The sequence below is a fragment of the Alosa sapidissima genome, chromosome 6, assembly GCF_018492685.1.
Source record: "Alosa sapidissima isolate fAloSap1 chromosome 6, fAloSap1.pri, whole genome shotgun sequence".
In the NCBI taxonomy this organism is placed as follows: domain Eukaryota; kingdom Metazoa; phylum Chordata; class Actinopteri; order Clupeiformes; family Clupeidae; genus Alosa; species Alosa sapidissima.
The window spans coordinates 16120883-16139252 of NC_055962.1; positions in this window are offsets into that span (position 1 = coordinate 16120883).

Consider the following 18370-nt stretch of genomic DNA (forward strand, 5'->3'; position numbering starts at 1 on the left):
AGGGTATGTGATGTGGGGCTATCTATCTATCTTTTAATTGCAAAGGCCAAGGGAACTTTATCAGGATGCATAGTATCCTGAATCCATTTAATAACTGGCCTTTAAAAATAAAAATCTGCCTGCCTCTATGGGATTTTTAACATAGGGGGTTCCTTACTTATGCCTGTATTTTAAGGAATAACATTTATTAATTTACGATACCTGGTTCATTCACAAATAATATTGGTGTGTTTAATGGTTGGATTTTTTCCTCATTTTTTAATTGAGGCATTAAGATCAATTTCCAACAGATTATTGTATTCCTCTTTAGGTCATTTGAGCCTGGTTGTCTTACCTTATGCACAGTTGATGGTTTTATAAAGACACCTCTACCCCAGATAGCAAAATTTGACCGGCCCACCTCTGGCCCACTACCTTGCCTCAGGGTTTTGTGAGTGTTGGCCCAGTTCTGGCTGGGCCTCCGGCCCAACAATGGCCCAATCACTGATAACTGACACAAAGAATTTCCTCTGGCCCAGGTGTGGCCCACACACAGTAAAATGGCTCTCATTGTTTCTGTTGGCCCAGGTGTGGCCCACACACTGTAAAATGACACTTATTGGAACTGTTGGCCCAGGTGTGGCCCACACACTGTGAAATGACTCTTATTGTTTCTGTTGGCCCAGGTGTGGCCCACACACTGTGAAATGACTCCTATTGTTTCTGTTGGCCCAGGTCTGGCCCACACACTGTGAAATGACTGTCATTCATTCTGTTGGCCCAGGTCTGGCCCATACACTATATAACTGAGTGTTGGCTGGGCCTCTGGGCCTGTACTGGCCCACACACTATAAATCTGATCTGACTGAGTGTTGGCTGAGTGTCGGCTGGGCCTCTGGGCCTGTACTGGCCCACACACTATAAATCTGATCTGACTGAGTGTTGGCTGAGTGTCGGCTGGGCCTCTGGGCCTGTACTGGCCCACACACTATAAAACTGGTGTAGCTGAGTGTCGGCTGGGCTTGTACTGGCCCAGAAATGATCAAACATCAGTAAAGACAATAAACTGAAATTCATTCAAAAACTTGTATTAACAGTTAACAATAATAATAATAATAAAGATTAAGACAGACAATAATAAAAAAAATGATTACAAATTGATGATGAATTAACAAATTGTGTAAAAACTGAGCACACACACACACTCATTAAATGACCTACTCACACACACACACACACACAATAACAGACAGACAGTAAAAAAAAAAAAAAAAACTGATTAAAAATTGATAACAAATTGATTAAAAACTTTGAACACACACACAATCAAACATTTTCTTTTGCGAGGAGCCTCCTTTTCCGCCCTCCCTCGCGGTCTGCTGCCAGCTGCAGCCACCTCTTCATTACTGCCTCCACTGTCGCCTCAGATGAACCCGCGGACAGTGGATTTCGGCGTACAGCAGCTTTGGTATAAATGGAAATGGAAAATAGAAATGGAATGGATACATAAATAAATACTGCCATTATGTGGTATTAAAGGAGAATTAACGTGATTTTTCATATAGTTTTCTCTAGCTTGCCGAGTACTGTCAGTATGAAGAAAAAACCCCCAAAAACAATTGATCTACCTAGCTCAAGTTGATGCACTGAACTGTTCATAGTTAGAGCTGCCAGGCAGTTGGAGTGCTACACTCTGGGGGCATGTGTATGAGCCCCCATGTTCATGCCCCCAGAGTGTAGCACTGTAGCTGCCTGGCAGCTCTAGCTGTTAAGAGATCTGTGAAAAATCACCAATATTCTCCTTTAAGCTTATTTCAACATCTGATATCAAAATTCTGTATGAGCCCAAATATACTTACCAATAATCACCTCCTTCAGGTGGAGGCTGGCCAAGGAGGTCTTTCCATTTACTCCCCTCCAGTTTAGCCCCTTGGCCAGCCCATTTGAGATTACACGCCCCATTAATCTCCACGTGCAGTCACGTACATCCGCTCCCCCGATTATTGCCAGGTAGTTGATCTAAAACAGATTTTAAAAGAAAAACAACCATTTACGATTTACAAAGTTTCTGATAAACAAAATGTCATTATTTTGTCCTGCCACAGTCGTTGTGCATTTTGTGTTTGAATGCACACGTTCCTTGGTTTAAATTCAATTAAATTACTCACCATTTTTTCTCTTTGATCCTGGTCCTGGAGGCTCTGCTCCAGGACCAGGAGCTGGGCTAAATCCTGGAGGGGAAGGCCTTCAGGGGCTGATAAAGCCGTCCCCTCCCGATGCTGGAGCAGCCGCAATATGGTGGACTGCTGGTCCAGCACCATTTCCAGCTTTGTAAGCACCTCTTTCAGTACTATTCCAGAAAAAATAGGTTGACTATATGTTAAACTTAAATACAAACAACACAAACCCCTATAACATTTATTTATTTAGTTTTTTAGCTGACACTTTTCATCCAAAGTGACTTACATAATGTAAATTATATTACAAGGGAAAACATTGTCCCCGGTTCAACCCCGGTTGGGGTTAAGTTGCTCAAGGGCACACAGTGGAGGCCGGGAATTAAACACAGTTTACTACTGCATGCTAGCCCAGCTCCTTAATCACCACCACCAATAAACTGTAAGGTACAGCCAAAACGGCAATGTCTAGAAAATTAGAAAATGTACTTATATTCAGTGCTTACATTGGGTGTCCCCATTTGAGCTTTGTCCCTGTAGTCCTACAAAAAAAAATGTGTTGAAATGCACACATCGCACACATACACAGCCCTCACCACTCTCCACCACAGTCCTCACCACTTCTCAACAGAGCGCATGGCAGATTGTGCCGGATAAGCTTGAGCAGTGCTTAAAAGTGGATAGCGGCAAATACGTTAGCTTTTTATAGGGACAATCCTGGAAAAGTATGACTGTACATTGTGTGTATTTTTCCAGTTTACTAGACAAAATATATTGTATCCCTTAAAATAACTGGTAGTACATTACTAGTGAACAAGAGAGAACACAGTGCCAGAGCCCAGCTTTAGTGATGTAACTAACCCTATAATCAAGTAGAAATCACTTGATCTTACCAGAATCTGTCTGCTGGGGGGCCCATCTGAAGCTGTGGCCAGGTAATGCTACAGGGGGATATATACAATGTTAACAAGGAAAATGTAACATGAAATTTGTATATATATAAAGTAGGGCTGTCAATCGATTAAAAAAATAATCTAATTAATTACATACTCTGTGATTAATTAATCTAAATTAATGGCATATATAATGTTTGCTGTGAAAGTATTTAAATTCAAATGAATCCTTGAATAATCAGCATTAGTGACATTAAAGTTCAAAAACTCTTTTATTATTATTTTCACTGTTCAAATAATTGCCATAATAATCTATGATATGACCTAATATGTTGAGGAAATAAATTCAAAGTGCTTCAAATTCAAATAAATTCAAAATAAAGTAAAGTTTTTTTTCACATACAAGGCATTTCAGGCCACAGATATAACCTTGGGGACACAATAAAAATAAATTAACACTCCCCTCAATGTCAACACTTATTTCTTTGCATTGATGTGCGACTATAGAGTTGATGAACTCCGTTGATATGCAAATTCCTTGCTGCAGACATTGCAGAGGACTTTATTTTCAACACTTTATTTTTTATCAACACCATCAGGCCGTTTTTCTAAAAGTAAATGTTCCAATCAATGATCCAGGCAGCACGTTTTCGTCTCTCTCCTTCATTTTACAGTCTAATTTTTACTGACTAGAACGGCTCGGGGTCAAAGGTCATACGGAATCGATTAATCTGCACTAATTTTTTTAATCAGTTATTTTTTCTCAAATTAATTAATCGAAATTAATCAGTTATTTTGACAGCCCTAATATAAAGTATATGAATCAGTGACAAAGCAGAACAATGCACTCACATGGCACGTGGGTGTCTGGCTCCCAATTGTGGACCATGTCCGAAAAGCTCAGTGCAGTGGTGGGGAGAAGAGGGAGTGCAGTGGTGGGGAGAGGAGGGAGTGCAGGGGAGTTCAGGACAGTATAAGTGGGTTGAGGGGAGGGATTAATGGTGGGGATAAAAGGGGCAGGGGCGAGTTTCTTGGAGGCTGGTGGGGGACTGTCCTCCTCTGACTCCACCTCTTCCAAACCCCCCAGGGGGCAAAGTCGAACACTCTTTCTATTTTCAGACAGAAACATACACTTGATCAAAATTAAGTGGAAACTTGTGTATAATGGCACAGAACCTATACCAATTCAGTTAAATATTGTTTTATGTAAGACAGACATTAATTGGGCCTTGAGAGGGAATAAGACAAATAAATAATACTGATGTGCTAAGCAAACTGACATACCTTTTCCTCCTCAATGGCCTATCACCAGATGCCTCCGCCTCAGACTGGAGGTCTGAGGTAACCTCCGCCTCCTTTACCTTACGGCGGCCCTCTTCATAGCTCTCTGTAAAATGAAGATGCACTACACATTAGTAAGTTAGCTACATCCAAACAATGATAACACATCTTAGTCAATAGTGAAAACACAATAATAAATTAGAAATTTGAGGTGGATTCTGATATTATTTGAGCACTCACAGAACAGACAGCTAGAAGCAACTTGCTTAATTTATATTTGCATTAAATTATTTTCAAAACTTAATTTGTATTTACATTTACATTTATTAATTAAGCTGACAAACCTACCTGTTGTAAATAGAGTCCGGACATCCCACAGGTCCCACCCATGCTCTGGCTCTATACCATTTTTAATGGCCTGGTGTAGAGCCATTCCTCTCTGGGAAGTAGGCCAGTAACATTGTCCATCCCTCACCCAGAGAGAGGGAACCAGTTCCACCTCCTTGGTTTCAATGAACTCTACTACAGAATACATCTGGGGGGAAAAAAACACAATATGTTACATGCAAGATACATATTGTTGTTGAAACATAAAATAGGCTAAACTAAATTTATTTGAGTGAAAAGGTAAGTTTTGAGTGACCCGTTTAGATGAAAGCCCACTCACCACGGCAAGGTACGGGTTCATGAGTGAGATGTTAGTAAGACAGGACAAGACATAAGACAAGGTTAATAAAAAATAAACTTTTTTTGTTTCTTTTTTAAGTTTTTTTGAAGTGTGTAAAAAACATACATTTATTGACGAAAACATACAAACTACACATGGACATACACAAAAATGGAAAAGCAAATAAGGAACATTCAGTTTAGCACAAACAGAATCAGAACAGCAAAACAGCATCAACAACAGAGCAGTCTTTATGAGCAAGTAGGCTTCTTTAACAAGTGCTTATGCCCCGTAATAATGCAGGCTCTAAGCACAGCCAGTAGCCCGATTGCCCAACCAAAAAATCAGAACAGCAAAACATCAACAACAGAACAGTCTTTATAAGCAAGTAGGCTTCTTTAACAAGTGCTTCTGCCCCGTAATAATACAGGCTCTTAGCAAAAGCCTGAATGCCCAACAAAAGAACCAGAACAGCTAAACATTACATTAATACACAGGATCAGATGTTATAATCCCTTGTGCCAAAATCCAGTAAAAAACATGTAAAAAACATTCAAAAGCCCCTACCCAAATTAACTTACAAAAAGCATGCTAACCAGCCATCTGCCAACCAATGGTCACAAACACAAGACAAACGGCACAACTAACAGCAGTATGTAGTATGCATCATGTCATTGGGGTTATCAAGTGGGCACCCTCTTTCACCGATGTTTCGTTAAGTTAGGCCCACGACAGGCTTAACAGTGAGACCAGCATCCTGGAGATACTCCCCTCCATGCTGCCACCATATTACCACACTGAAATATCCAATACCCAAAATACTCTTAACCAGCCTAGGCATGGTCTAGGTTGGTTAGGTCGGTCCGTCCCGTTGATGCGGACTGAACCATAACCATAAAAACCCTAGCCAACCACCATCAACCTAGGCACAGTCCGCCACAAACACAAAACAAATGAGCCAGTTAGCTTACCTTAGCTTACGCCCCATCTTGCCACCACATTACCACACTGAAATATCCAATACCCAAAATACTCTTAACCAGCCTAGGCATGGTCTTGGTTTGTTAGGTTGGTCCGTCCCGTTGATGCAGACTGAACCATAACCATAAAAACCCTAACCAACCACCATCAACCTAGGCACAGTCCGCCACAAACACAAAACAAATGAGCCAGTTAGCTTACCTTAGCTTACGCCCCATCTTGCCACCACATTACCACACTGAAATATCCAATACCCAAAATACTCTTAACCAGCCTAGGCATGGTCTTGGTTTGTTAGGTTGGTCCGTCCCGTTGATGCAGACTGAACCATAACCATAAAAACCCTAACCAACCACCATCAACCTAGGCACAGTCCGCCACAAACACAAAACAAATGAGCAAGTTAGTTTACCTTATAGCTTACGCCCCATCTTGCCACCCCATTACCACACTGAAATATCCAAATACTCTTAACCAACCTAGGCATGGTCAACAACAGAGCAGTCTTTATGAGCAAGTAGGCTTCTTTAACAAGTGCTTATGCCCCGTTGATGGGGACTCTAAGCAAAGCCAGTAGCCAGAATGCTCAACCAAAGAGTAAAAAGAGCAACAAACATTAGCTAAATCCATGCTCAGTTGATGCAGGCTCTAGGTATGCATTGTGTGCAGTAGTGGCACTGCAACAAAATTGTCACAATGTGGTAGTCTCACATATTTCTCAATATGTCCATGTATCTCAATGACTTTGAGTCGTGATGAGATTTTCCCTACCACATAGACACCCAACTCCTGTGAATTCAGAGGATACTCAAAAAAAGGTTCCATTAACTCATATTCCCTGAAAACAATATATATCTTGCCCAGAGACTGAAGGATGTTTTCAATCAAAGCAATGTGGTCACCAATTTTTACACATCGGTCACCCTCACTTGATACTTTGATTTTGGTACCACTAATAACAAGCTCTCCATACTGAACTACTTGAGAGTCCATCATAGAGGATGGAACTGGTCCATGGCTATGCTCTTTTAGCAACTGTCTCTTTCCCTCTAAATCCTCATTCTCTGTAAAACGATCCATCTCAGAGATTCGCCGAATAACCTGAGCCAGTGGGTGGTGTGGCGTTCTAATCATCTTTTTCATTTTACCCAAATAATCTTCAAATGGAAATCCAGAAATTAAGTCCAGATGCCCATGAAGTTTAACATCCTCAGAAAGATGGGTTAGGCCATGTACATTGTAAGTAACAAATTCAGGACCATACAGTTCACTGAAGTGTGTTACAAATGACACAAGTAGCTTGTCTGCAAAGTCATTAAGTGCTGCAGACAATGAGGAACTGGCGAGAATGAAAATGGCAACAGATAACAACATAAAGTTATTATAGACAGGAGTTGACAACATGAGAACCACTGGCCCTGTGTACAGTAAGAACTGACGCAACTCTGTTGCTTTCCACCTCAGCCTCTCTGAAAGCCCCCTAGGTTTACGAGCAAAATCCATCGGAATGAAATGTCTTGTGGATACAAGTTCCCTTGAGATTTGTCCCATCTGACGAGACGACAACCGACAAGACAAAGGCCCAGAGGTAAACCACAAATCCAAAAGTCTACGTACTACCCCAAGACAGACTAGATGCATATAGTCATGAGGAAAGCATGACACCATGCCAATGCCTGTATCCTTTAAAGGACAACTTATGACATGATGGTCCTCATCAGACATCAGTTTAAAAGCCAAATCAGAGCGGCGTTCACTATTGACTTCTGGAAAAGTCATCCTATGTTTAAGATAAAGACCTGTTTGGACACACTTATCACAACCAGAGTAACCAGTGTGACTTTTCGTTCCTTTAATGAAAGCTCTGGCTGGGGCATCACAAATTACAGATGTCACCTTTATGAAGCACTGTTTCCCATGGATAACAAATCCTTTACTCAGCTCTTGTAATTCACTGACCAAATCTCTTAGATATTCAGTGAGACTATTTGGCTTTGAGTTGCCACAATACAGAGCAATGACAACAGGCTTTCTCACAACACCCTGTAGCAAGCCAAGGATTGGCCAAAACTGTACTGAGGAACTCTTAAACAAAGGCAATCCATCTGCATTCAGCTGCAATCTGAATACATGTCTGTTTGGAATGCGAGGCCATAACTTCTGCAAGCTTTTCTCAAAGGCTTTCAAAATGCCAAAGTAGTGGTAAGTGCCACCAGCAAGATCTTGGATGGTGTAGGAGGTAGTGGTTTTCAGGAGAGTTCTAGCATCTGTTGGTAGCAAAGGATGATGAACTCTCAAGATAGAAAGAAGGGCAGTCAAAGCTACCAAAGGCACCCTGAAATGAACTGCCCAATCAGACAAAGAGTCCTCCAGTGACATGACCTCATCATTCTGGGAGTCATCATCACTCTCCCATATTTGTCCCTGGTCCTGCTGATCCTGAACTACTGAGTCTACTGACTCACCAAGACTCACTGCTGCAATCTCAGGACCACAGACATGAAAGTCATCCTCCTCATTGTGAAGGGAGGCAAGTATAGAACTTACCTTTTTCACAGCTCTCTTTCTAAGTGTATGTCTATCCATGTGTTAACAATGGGTGTGTAACGTACCTTATATTGCTTGTTTCTTCAGCCTAGGGAAACAACAGAAGACAAAAGTCGACATCAAACACAAACAGCAAATCAGTTAGACCTATTTCAATAAAAAAATAAAAATGACTAAACTTTATTCATCTTCCCTTTCATACATGGATTAGGGTTTCTGTACTAGGATTTATCTTTTTTTTTTTATTTAGTTTCTAATTTAATATTCCAGGTACACTATCAATTATTATGCTTGTCTGGATTATTAATATTATTCAGAAAAATGTTTTAAGTATTATTCATGCTGTTTCATTTGTTGTCCACTAGGTGGTAATTTAGGATAAGTAATGTGTTAGTAGTAGTAGCCTTAAATAGGATAAAGGAAAACCACAGGGATGCCGTTCATTCGTTGTTTTCTCTACTGTTAAGTCATGTGATTAGGGCGGGCCAGTAATTACAAGAGGCAAAATTGCTAAATTCTCATGGCACATGCTATTTACCACACACATTTACCATCTTCAAAGGGAATTTAGCCTCATGTGTTATTTAATTTAAGTCCAGATACTTTTCCAAATGAGTGATAACAAAATAATAACTAGTAAGTATCAATAGAGCAAACTGGCTGACTGCTTAATAATGTTAACTAGCATGTAATTGTTAGCAGTTATTTTAAAAGGCTGAGCTGTCAATATCATTAGCGTTTCACACCACACTGGCTGTTACTGCCATGGGGAAAGTATGGAAGGCTATGTTAAGGACAATACTAGCCAGCTATTTCAAAAAACATAGGTCTAGTGGAGCTCATCATCATTGGATAATTTACACATGAACGTAAAGGTAAGACTGGCTCATTTTGCTGTTTGTCATTACACATGATAAGCTAGATAAATGCTAGTGTTTGGCGGACAGGCGTTTCTGTTTTTTTTTTTAATCTGGGGGTGAATAGATAAGCAAAATAGTTGTTATGGGTTTCGTATGACCTTGTTTTAGCTTTTTCTTTAAAAAGGGAGATCAGGACAGGGCAATGGAATGGTAACGTTACCCGCGCTCTGGACAGGGCAATGGAGTAACATTAGCAGCGCTGCAAACTAAAGTTAACTTTTCCAAACATTTTTCTTTCTTAACATTTTCTCGTGGCAGTTCTAGCCAGTTTTGCACTTCTGTGCATAAGCACTGATAAAAATCTTGGATTGGACAAGTCCAGCAAAATCCCAAAGATGATTTACGTTGTTTAACACACTCAATTGTGTCATTGACACTGAATCCATTCTAGATGCAAAAGGCGCCTGCATCTTAAAGCAACCCACTGTCAAATTTAGGTTTACTAACTTTAGATAAAGTTGAAACGAAGTTACAAATCGCTATGTTGCACATAGTTTTTGTGACTAGACTGTGTGATCTTATTGCATTTAATGTTGTTCAGGTAACGTTAGAGGATGGGTGCAGCCTATGCTAACAGGCTACTTAACCAGATAGCCCTTTAAATGCGCCTATACTAATGCCAAGATAGTAACTCAATCTCGTCTCAATTGTGGGGAGAAGCCCATGGTAAACCAAGACAATTACTTTTAAGTACCATGCATAGTATACAACCTCGTTGATTATTTACGATTATCTACGGCCATTTACACTTCAAATGTACATGCATTAATAAGTAAGTAAAATCTCAGTATGTCACTTACCAGATCGGTGTCCGAAATGAGACGATTCGCGCCGGCTTGGCTTCATGGGGCCGTTGACAGTCGGCATTTGGCCGTGCCATAGGTAGTGGGCCGATAGCCACTTGACATAATCGGTCCGTCTTCTGTATAGTGCCGTTCTTTCGTACAATATTGCAATTTTGCCGCGAGTTTGGTTAGGCTACGACAAAATTAGCCTAGAAAACGTCTCTAGATTTGCAAACTACCATAGCTGAGTGTAGCCACTACAGTACATGTCTTGTAGCCTACTTCTGTCTTGTTTAAATGTTATTCATCAATCACAGCCCTCAAACATAAATCTCCTGGCTCATTGATAGCACTTACTAACATTAAGGAATGTACTGAGATACTACTTTAAGATGTTCTGAAATATATATATAGCCTATACATGTTGCTATTTATAAAGTGGGTATTATGATAAATATAGGCCTAGGCTAGAATAATGTAGCCTAGCGATGCCCTAAATAGGCTATACGGGCTGGCACACAGCTGTTTTTGCATCAAACCGTAGATTATCCCAAACTCATCAATGCACAAGTAGTGTCTGTAATAAGCTATGTTTTACATGATTCTGTGGTGTATGCCCGTTCGTGTAGGGCCACATATGTCGGACATTGTACTATAGCCTGAACCATATCGGCCCGAGCGAGAAACAAAGTAATCAGCCCAACTGCTAGTGTGTCAGTCTTGGCCCATTCAAGAGAAAAGTGCTTCAGCCATCCCGGATCAGCTGACAGTGCCATCATTCAGCCAGAATCGGGCCATGTACGTTTAGTGTCCGTCTGCTGCTTAATGTTTCATTTTTTGCCGCCAACAGTCACGATATTGATCAATGTCCGTTCTTAAGGTATCGGGCCACACCCGTCTGTCGAACTTGCTTCGAACACTGGCAATAGCCCGTCAAACCACAAACGGGCCAAGTAAGAAACAAAGTAATCAGCCCAACTACTGCGTGTCAGTGTCGGCCCATTCAATGGGTAACAGTGCCTCAGCCGACCTGAAACTCCGCCGACAGTGGCAGCACTCAGCCAGGATCGGGCCGACTGTGTTTACTGTGCTTCAGCCGACTCGGACCTCAGCCGACACTGCCAGCACTCAGCCAGAATCGGGCCGACTATGCTTGCTATCTGGGACACCAATAAATATAGTTCATGTAGACTGTCACACAATGGTAAGTGGAACATTGGCCACAGCTTGTAACAACTTCATTTTTTACTATTCTTTGCGTAGGGATGTGTACACAAGGATGTGTAACCTTGTGTAAGGTTAACTTGGGAATTACAACAGAAAGGAACACGTTTCAGCTAATCAAAATCATTGACTGGAACTGTCAGTTTCAGAGCTATTATTACCACACTGATAGATTGATTTTGCTTTTTATTTGCAGCCTACGTTATGCACTGTGGAACGCTCTGCGGATGGACAGCTGTGGAATTTGCAAAAGTCAAGAAGGCTTTTGTTACGAGGGCTGGAGGTTCCAAAACATCCATGAAGCTAGGGTAATTTTCTCTTATTTTAAATTATTTCCAATTGTGGTGAGCATTATTGGTGGGCTTTTTATAAAGGGTAGGCCTCTATTGCACTAAAATGATTCAACCTTTATACAGTTAATGTCAAACTGTGTAGCTACGAAAGCTACAAAATCACATTGTCATAGAAATGATAGAGGCGAAATTTCCACTAGGTTTTATGAAGATATTTTACAGATGGGCTGAACATACATCAAAAGTAAAAAAAAATGACATGGCCAAAATGATTAACTCACCAACAATATTTGTTGTATGGTGTATACTAGGGGTGTAAAGATTAACCGATACATATCGGTATCCGTTTTTAACGTGTAAGATACGGCTACATCGATACGTGAAGCCCCGTATCGGAAAAAAACTTAAATGAACCGGTCGTTATATCGATTTACTTGTTATGAATCAGTGCACAACCTTTTCTGCTTGCTCAGACTCATTTACGTTCCAAGCAGCGCGTTCATCCCACTTCCGGTTTTGAAACTATACGTGGCACGGAATTGTGGGTAATGCAGTTCGTTTTTGGTTACATTCATTGCCCAAAGTTGTCAAATGACCTCATTACCCATACATCTATTGCAACTTAAGCATGTGACAACTTCCACTCGGTCGGCTTTTGTTTTTCGAAATCCAGCGCGAAATTAAGCATTTATAGCATTCCTAAACAGCAACGATGGTCTGTAGAGTAGCATTACCTTTGATGAAGGGATTTCCTTAATGTTAAATAATAATTTGGCCCTTGCTGCTAAAACGATGCATAAATTATTAGCCAATGATTTTGTTCATATTCACTCAGACTTGTGGCATTGTAGGTTTCTGTATAGGTCTACTGTTGGAACAAAATAAGCCCAGAGAGTTCATTGATTTGTAGACCTATTTTATTCTTGTAGGGTAGGCTAGGCCTATATGAGAAAAGGCCAAGAGTGTCTTAAGCGCTGTTTTATTTTATTTCGGTATTGTCTTACCTCAACAAGGCTACAGCTCCATGAAAACAATCAGATATAACTCTATAAAATCTGTAAAGTCTATAAAATTGTATTTTTATGTTGTGATTGACTGAAATGTAGACTATTCTTTTTTCATTTCAATACAGTATATGAAGCAAACCTCAGTTTATATAATCATATTCACACATTTTGTTGCCTAATTGACAACCAAAAATCTTTCGGAATGCTTTCCATTCTTGAACTGTATCGAATTGCATCGAATCGTACTGAATCGTTTTTTATAAACATGTATCTTTTCTTGTATCGAATCGTGTCCATGTATCTAGATGTGAATCGTATCGTCTTTTACATGAGAGATTCACACCCCTAGTGTATACTGTATTTTCTGTATTTTGTTTTTGTTCTTGACAAGTCAGTGTCTCTTGAGTGATCAGAGCTAAATGTTTTGGGCTAATTTAGATGTAATATTGAGTCATTGTCTTTCAAATCACTTAAAGGATAAATCCGGTATGAATTGATCCATAGCTCTTGTTGGAAATCACTGTGTGCTGTTCATAGGGAAAAGAAAATGTGGCACAGCCAATTCTGAGTTATGGACAGGGAAGTATAGCCCAGAGCCGTATAGAAGTACTTTTGGTATTCCTGACCTAATGCAGGGTAGCCGCGGGGTCTTAAAAGTCTTTAAACGGTCTTAAATGTCATGTTCCTTAATTAAGGTCTGAAAAAGTCTTAAGTTCTGTTGCCGAAGTCTTAATTTTTTAAACGAAGGTCTTAAATTTTAATTATACTAGCCTGCAAGCAAGGAGAAATGGGGGAAAGCCCATTAGACATTGCCAGATGGCTTAGAACTGTATCATCATGTATCATCTGCTAAACAACAGGGGCCCCAGTACTGAGCCTTGAGGCACTTTTACCATAATCTAGGTAGATGGTTTATTATGGACCTGTACAAATTGTTGACGGTTAGGAAGGTATGATCTAAACCAAGCGAGTGCTGAGTCTTTGATTCCTATCAAATTTTCAAGCCTGTCTATGGTGTCAAAGGCAGCGCTGAGGTCCAAGAGGACCAGTATCGATACAAGGCTAGGTTTTTTGAGGGAGGGCTTAATAACAGATGTCTTAAACGACTGCGGTATACATGCCCTGATAGAATTATTTATAATCTAGAGCAAAACATTATCCAGGAAGGGGAGACCAGTCTTAAGAAGGTGAGTACAAATAGGGTTTAGTAGACTAGTTGTAGATTTTGATGAGGAAATTGTGGAGGTGAGATCTAATATGTTGTGTATATGTAAATGGATTAAATGTTGTTTGAGGTCTCATCTGTGATTTTTCTATCTTTCAGCAATGGAGTAAGTATGTGTATTTGGTGAAACTGATTGGTTATTGATCTTATCTCTAAATGTTTGACATACAATCATAATACTGACATACAATCATACTGTTGAAAATAAGAAAATAACTGTTTTGTGAACTTTATTCAACATAGCCAGTGATTTAGGCGAAATTTATGGTGTTAATTATAGTGAAATATACAATTTCACAAAAATAGGGTTAAAACAGGTAAAAAAAAATGGAGACATAATTTTCTCCATGTTCAATGACCTCTAAAGACAGACTAACCAATTAACATTTCAATCCCACAGAAACCACATAGGCCCCCTGACTATTAGGTCAATATTTTTTTTTTCAAGATTCAAAGTAAAAAAGTACAATTTCAGTCATGGTGATTATGTAGGTATGAATTTAAACAAATGTGCATATTGTGACGTAACTGACTGGGTCCTCAACCCGTGCCTTCAGGCGCATCACTGCAAACCTCAATCTGATGCAGGTTATGTAGACCAGCCTTTCTCAAACTTCTTTGACCTGAGGCCCAGTCATGGCAGACTTTGGGGTCATAGGGCTCATTTACACGTACCCAACCCCACTCCCTCCAAATCAAATTGTCATTATCATTATCACAATCATTATTGTGCCTATATTGTTATACATGCTTTACGAATGTAACTAATGTAAGATATAGTTTCATTGCTTTTGAATGCATGGTTGCATGATGCTTGCATAAGAAAATAAATACTTCTCAAAACAGCAAGAATTAAATGGGTGCTATTGTTTTGGGATGTTTCCCTCATGCAAGCATCATACATTGGTAGGAAAAATACATGTTTTTTTAATGAAGTTTAATTTGAATGCCTGAATGTAAGGATTCAGGAAACACAATACCAGCTTTTTTGGCGAGCAGATAGGCGTAAATCACTGATCTGTTGATCTTTAACAGATAGAAAGAAGGCTAGCTTTTGGCCATGTTATATTCAAATTTGACTATACAATACTCAGTGCTATACAGTGTATTATACAGTCTCTGCTCTGTTTCTATGGAAGTTCCAAAAATCAACGTTCTATTAAGTGTCGTTAAACAATTAAATAGCATTCAACAGGTTGAAGCGGAGCTTTAAAACCAACGTTATTGATTAGTTTCAGTTTCTCTCGCGCAGACGCTTGCATTGAATGAACGCTCATAGCCTACCACCACTTTATTGTATGGCTCCATGTTAATGACATCGATAGCAGAAACGTTTGTTTTCTTTTTTTGTCGGTCCGCGGTATCTTGATCAACTGCGCAGCAAATTATCAGCCCTTATCAAAAAATCCTTTAGGATTTTCATTTTTTCCAATATGATTCTACAGGATTGTAAGAATCCTTTAGGATTTCTTGATATTCCAATAGGATTTGTATGTTCATTGTTACAGTCCTATAGGATTAAAAACTTGTCCAATAGGATTGTAAAATTCCAATAGGATTTTTAAATAAGATCAAAATTTCTTATAGGATTTTTACCCTGTTAAGTCCTGTAAACTTCAGGTTGTCCTAAAGCTAATTCAATGCAATTAAAAAAAAAAAAACTTATGCAAAAGGGGTCCTCTTTATTTATTTATTTTTCTTTCTCTATTCTACACTGCTAGTTCTGTTCTACGTTTTATGTCATATCCCCATTTTCCTAAATTAATAATATCTTGGAAAGTTCAGAAAGGATTTTAATTTTCAGACGGCCAACCCAGGCCGAACAGATTTTGGTGGTGATCTGAACACCTGGAATTTATTGCATCAGTGACCCTTGTCTGCGCTCTCTGAGTGCTTTTCTAGTTTATTTATTATTAAAACAGTAGACTATTTCAAAGAATATCATGTTAAAACCTGATACCTTTGGTTAATAATGATTAAATGCTGCATGTGATTAGACCTAAGACAGTGGTTGAATTGAGATTAATTGTTCTCTAAATACAAACAGGCAGGTTAGTAATTTATATAGGCCTACAGTATATTAAAAAAATTAGAATATCCTTAAACTTTATAGAGGTGGGGGTCTGAGGGTAGCAGCATGTGGCTCGGGGAGGGGGAACGGGAGCAGGTGGTGCCTGATTTATTTATTTATTTTTTGGACAAAGGGCTCCTTGGTCTGAAAAAGTTTGAGAAACACTGAGTTAGAACACAGACATAAAGACTTACAAATGGTATGTCAAATGTATTCTATTTTTAAAAAGTTTCAATTCTTGTATACATTTTACAGTTGAGAGGAAAGAGATATGGCACTGCATCAAATGCAGTTAGATCATACAATTTAGTTGGAAGTGATACCTTTAACAAACAATCACACATATCCAAACATCTATAAAGACTTATACACGTACAGCCTACATTTACTTAGACATACATATATACATACATCGTATTATATATTATGTGTAAGACCATAATCTATCTTAATCTATCTCTGTACCATTCGGTTGAAGTGATACATATACCTTTTTCTCAATTTTCATGAATACCACCTTACGGATTATGTCACTGTACTTTACAGCTACTCTCACTTGGGTTGGGCAGACTAATTTAAGATGGTTCACTCTTTCTGATACAAAATGGGCTGTTTCTGATCTAAAAAGCTGTATGAGAAAGACATGTTTTTAAGTATGTTAATGATTGAAGTTATCACTCCAAGGTCTCCATTTCTCAACTTGACAGTACAGCTATTATGTTTATGCCCTTTTCCATATTCCTCTGTTGTAAATATTTTCCCCCTCAAAACTGCACGATGGTAGTAATCACCAATTAGGTCGACATCTTGGGGTCCCCATATTGGAACTAACAAAGAGTGTTCTACTTCACCTATTTTTTTGTGTTGTGGACAACCCAACAAAACTATATCCTGCAACCTTACTGCTTTGGACCTCAAAGAATAGCCATCTATCCAATCATTGACTGTCTTATGTACTATATGGGTGATGTCGTCTGAACTGTTTGACTGCTCAAGTAAACTTGGCAAAGACTGAAGTAGGTTGAAGCGATACGCTATTTGATTTGGTATCGACTGTGTTCCATGGCATAACCTAGTTAGCTTTTGATTATATCCTTCAAACCAGTGGCGCAAAAAGTGGGTATGCGCTATATGCGGTGGATAGGGGCGCAGATCCATGGGGGCGCCAAAGCGATGGTAAAAAAAAAAATATATATATATTTGGTATTTTCTATACGTAGCTACTGCTGTCCGTTTCTAAATCATTTCAACTTTTTCTCAATGTTCTATAACATTTTAGAGGACTAACAGGCTAGAGTAGGCACCCTATCTCATAAGATTCCATTATAGAATTTTGACATAGAAGAGGGAGTGGGGGTGCCGTGAGCACTGGACGAGCAGATAGGCCTACGAGTAGTGAGTTGCCGTCTATGGAAAAAGATGGATACAGCAAAAAAAAGCTGTTGACTACTATAAATAGAAAAAGAAAGAGGGAAAAGGAGATGGCATGTCAAGGGATGCAACAGCAAATAAGTGGACGGTGAAAGGCAACAGGTAGGATTTAAAGTGATGACGTCTGTACTTGGAGGCTTGCAAATATGAATGTTAACAGACTAACTAGCGTTTGTTAAGCATAATGCCGATTGAAACATAGCCTATTCCATTCAGATAGCTAGGTGGCTACCATGCTCATACTGCACTTTTAATGGCCAACTGCAAACAGAAATGTCATGCTAGCAGTAACTCATTACATTTTTCCATATCCTAACAATGAAGGCTCCTTGTAATAACTTAATATTGTGTTGTCAATGTGGTGCAAACAAACAAGGCTAGAGTGCCTATCAGCCTTATCCATTGTGAGCATTAGCTGGCAAAAGGATGTTATGAGAACCGTTTAGACTCTCTTAAAGTGGCAATGCACCATTTATCAATACTTATCAAGTATAACATCAAGTTAAACATCAAATTGGCAGCATTTCTTTAAAAACATATTCAATAGACAGTAATAGTGTAAATTATTGGTCTTTTGTTTTGCTTTAGTTTGTGTTTTTTTTTTTTGGGGGGGGGGGGGGCAATATTGTTGTTGCATACCCCTCAAAAATGGGTAGTTGCGCCCCTGCTTCAAACACAAATGCTGAAGATGACCATAGTGGTCCATGTAACTCCACAGAACAAATAAGATGAGTTAGTTGATGGACATTGTAGGACATATGGCACATTCCATAAATTTCTGGGATCTGGTGAACAAATGTGACTTTGTCTTTCAGAAGGAAAAATACTGTGTTGACTAACATTGACCAGTGTTTTAGATATTTGTTTGGCAAAATCATATGTAGGACTG